Source organism: Magallana gigas, chromosome 1 (assembly GCF_963853765.1).
Source record: "Magallana gigas chromosome 1, xbMagGiga1.1, whole genome shotgun sequence".
NCBI classification, from domain to species: domain Eukaryota; kingdom Metazoa; phylum Mollusca; class Bivalvia; order Ostreida; family Ostreidae; genus Magallana; species Magallana gigas.
Genome location: NC_088853.1, coordinates 2827443 through 2831783, shown reverse-complemented (window position 1 = coordinate 2831783; position 4341 = coordinate 2827443). Strand labels below are relative to the sequence as shown.

Sequence of the window (4341 nt, the reverse complement as noted above, 5' to 3'; positions counted from 1 at the left end):
CCCCCATAGGAGTCGCGATCCTTCCTAAAGCTAGTTTTATATCCCTCTATATTTAGACTGTCATTGCTAATATTTACATCCAAATGGGTCTCAGTAAAACATAATACATCAAAATCTTGAACTAAATACAATAAGGAGTCTATCTTATTTCTTATGCTTCTTATATTGATATGCATAATATCAAGAGAGTTTTCAGCAGAGGGACCTGGATTAGTTTCAATATCTCCAGATAACAAGAGAACACAAAATATAAAAATTTGTGCACAAAAATTGAAAGTAATAGACCAATTTGAAAGAAATTTGAATAATTGTTTAGTTTTGAATAACAATGATTGGACTGCATATAGTAAATAAGCAAGTTTGAAAATGGTAAAGTAAGATTTCTTAAAGATGTTGTGGTATCTCATATAGAAAGACCCTATGGCGGCTCGATATTGTTCTATTGAGTTACCCATTGTCTAAAACATTAAGTGAGCAAGTCATAATGCATATGGTAGGCCTCCACTTGGTCTGGGTATTGATGATTAGAAAATCACATGTATGGCAATAATTTGTATATATCAACATAAAAAGAACATAAAATAAACACAAAGAAAAACTGGGTAATATATACATGAACTTGAAGCAACAAATTGTATCACAATAAAAAGTATCTTTCAGAAATATAAGGTTGGTATGAAAGATACTTTGAGACTTTCCCAAACAACGTGGGTATTTACATCTATATGCATGCTTGGTCAAAGTGGGAAAATGACCTCTAGTTAACATGCATTGCAAAAAAGAAAATAGAAAAATAAAAAGAAGAGTGCGTGTGAGAATACATACATACATTTGAACATCGACTGCATAGGTTATAGGAATGAGAGTACCAAACCCCCGGATGTTTACATCAGAGAAAAAGTTATAGAACGTTGTAATAAGGAATGAATGGGTAGGCGTTAGGCGATTGGCTGAATTCAGGTATGTGACAATTCTCATTTTGTAGTAAAATTATTAGTTTTTAAAATAAATGATGGAATGGGGGAATATTTTAAAGAATATAGCAACACTAGGAAAAATTGTAGGGGTGGGGGTTGATTTTTTATGAAGAGTGACATTTACTGCCGATCGCTGTAAGTTGTAAACAACTGCAAATTTGACCTATAAACGCCACGGGACCCTATATTTTTTTTGTCATTTCCTGAAAGGTCTTGAATTGAAGTTTCAAATGATACCAAAGATTTGACTGAAACTATTATAGTAAAGTACTGAGAGGTCATAACATTTGTATGGAGTTCTATGGGAAAATAATTGGTAGGCTTTTCCCTATAGAGACCCTATTTTTTAAATGTTTTCTTTCTTTAAAGTCAAACAAAGGTCAATATTTCACGATTATTTGGACAGACTTGACATTTCAATACACTTGCAGTAAAATTAGTTCATCAAATTTAAATTTTAAGAAGGGAGTGGCTGTAATTTAAAATTGAGGGGGACTGGAGTATTGGATATGTGTAAAGAGTAAAATTAGAGGGGCCAGGAAAGAAGAAAAAGCAAGAAATATTGGTTTGAATTCTAAATTAGATAATATTATTGTTGATTACATGTGTAGCAATTCATTTTTGCAGTTCTTTGCTTGTTTTTTTCAATTTTAAATTCATATTTAACTCATAATTGATGGGCTCAATTAAGGTCTGCTGATCATCTGTCAATAGAATTTGGACAAAAATTATGTTGTAAACAAGGTTTTTTATTTGTTTTTCTTATTTTTTGTAAGCATCATATTTGCAATGCATTAAAAAATGTCTATTCTTTTCAAATTGATGACCTGGTGCTATTTAATGTCAATTTAATGTCATCTTGATGTTTATTTTTCAGCAGATTTTCATTGTTCGGGTATTCTGCATCTGGACCAGCAGAGTGATTTGGATCAAATACTGCCTCCCATGCTTCCCAGCCATCCACCTAGAGGAGTTCTGCAGTCTTTTCCCTCGCCTAAATGGTCTTGACCTGAGTAAGGTTGATGTATAAGACGGTCTCACCCACACGCCCTGAAACTACAGCAGTTGTCAACAGCTAGTGCCTTCACCTGGTAAGTTACCATGTTTCATTTTTTTTTTATCCCTAGATTTGTGATTGTGAGTGTTTAGCCAGGAGTACATGTTAGGCATACATATGGTCAGGAATGAGTGTCTCTCACCCCCCCCCCCCCCCCTTTTTCCTCCACCCACTCCTCTTTAGAGAGGGGTGGGGAGGGGAGTGTTACACATGTTTATTGCACATGAAAGGGATATGGGGGTTATGACACATTGGACTCATGTCAGCCTAGTATGGGGTATATGTTATTGGAATGATTATGTTTTATGAGCTTAGTAGGGGCATTTTGTAAAGTTTTCATGGTTAAAACTGCTTGAAACTGTCAACAGTGTCCATTGCAAGATAGCAGTTTTTAGAGTTACTTCCCTTAGACTAACTGACTGAGTGATTCAGAATTTCAACATGATGTAATTCTATTTATTTGGACTGACTGTATGTAATTTTTGATGAGTTACTTGAATTATGTTATGACTGCATAAATCACATTTGGCATTACATGTTATTACATGTATTTACATGTAATAGTGTTTATTTATGTACCCCACCCTTGACAGATCATTAAATTCTGTATTTCTGTGTGTAATCAGAATGTATATATTTTATTTGTAAGGAATATATGAAAAAATTTTATGTATGAACATTGTTTTGTGCAATGAATAACTTATAACTCTGATTTTTCCTCATTCGTGCACTTAGGATGATCTCCATTGTTCAGCCGCCTCAGCTTTGGAAGATGATGGTGGCAGGGCGGCGGGGTCATTTTGCCCCATATTGATGCTGTCGGACAGACGATAGCCATCTGATTCATCACGATGGACATTCTTCTATATAATGAAGGTAAACTTTTCAGCATACTATCTTCTGTCTCTGTACTTGGAGGCGCATTTTGTGATTTGACACTAGAATAGTTACCCCTCTTGAATTTTGACATTGGCAAGAACTTGGCCTTTTCTAGATTTAATTTTCAATAATTTTACAATTAAACAGTTCTGTTCATTACCCCAGGTACCTAGCTCTAATATAATATCAAAATTATGTCCTTTTTCGTTTGCTAGAATAGTGTTATAAAGAAAGATAAGGGGGCACCTGCTAGTTCTGTAAGCTGCATTACACTGGGGGGTGGTGATATTGTTCGCACATGCTCAATCAACAGGAATGGCCTGATTAGAATTATTTGGCTTATTAGAATCAATAATGGATGATTGTTCATGATATGAACATTTTTTACCAATTTGTCAGTATAAAGCATGTATATTTTGATTAATTTACTAGGATTTCATCAATTTCAGGAGGTTTTCTTAAAACCTGGGTAGAATCTACCCTTATTAGGAAATTAATAAAATTTTGATATTTTATCATATAGATAATACCAATACTCAAAAACAAGTAGTAAACAAACTATTTTATTGATTCCAGGCACTAATTATATACAAATATATTCAGAGGTCTGAATGTCATTCACTCCCTGTAACGCCAGCATCTGCAGCATGATGTCATCAATTGAGCTAGTGACAACATCCATGACATTGAACTCATGGGACTCAAATTTCATACATAAACTCAGGTAGGTCTAAAGTCTTTAAAAAATAGCAAATGGACTAATTCTGAGGTAGGTAAGATTGTAAGTATAGGAATGAGAGTACCAAACCCCCGGATGTTTACATCAGAGAAAAAGTTATAGAACGTTGTAATAAGGAATGAATGGGTAGGCGTTAGGCGATTGGCTGAATTCAGGTATGTGACAATTCTCATTTTGTAGTAAAATTATTAGTTTTTAAAATAAATGATGGAATGGGGGAATATTTTAAAGAATATAGCAACACTAGGAAAAATTGTAGGGGTGGGGGTTGATTTTTTATGAAGAGTGACATTTACTGCCGATCGCTGTAAGTTGTAAACAACTGCAAATTTGACCTATAAACGCCACGGGACCCTATATTTTTTTTGTCATTTCCTGAAAGGTCTTGAATTGAAGTTTCAAATGATACCAAAGATTTGACTGAAACTATTATAGTAAAGTACTGAGAGGTCATAACATTTGTATGGAGTTCTATGGGAAAATAATTGGTAGGCTTTTCCCGTTAGGGTTCCGATAATATATATATATATAGAACTGGATTGCAAAGTGAAAGTTAAACGTTTTGTAGACGTTGATTATTGTGTACACAAGAATAAAGCGTCCTTGTGAGAGCGACGAGTCACGCACGTGGAAATGTTTATAAACAACATTCGGTGGCTGGATTCACGGACAGTTAATTTACTTGTTGT

At 34.3% G+C, this 4341-nt stretch overlaps 1 long non-coding RNA gene across 2 annotated transcripts; it reads left to right on the top strand.

Moving 5' to 3' along the window:
* Positions 1-853: 853 nt before the first annotated feature.
* LOC136274255 (uncharacterized) lies at positions 854-4139 on the top strand. 2 transcript variants are annotated; one of them, XR_010712536.1, is made up of 4 exons: positions 854-960; positions 1858-2068; positions 2770-2910; positions 3490-4139. It is a non-coding gene; the product is annotated as an uncharacterized lncRNA (long non-coding RNA). The 2 variants fall into 2 exon arrangements; XR_010712535.1 differs by having other exon boundaries at positions 1855-2068.
* The last annotated feature ends 202 nt before the right edge of the window (positions 4140-4341 follow it).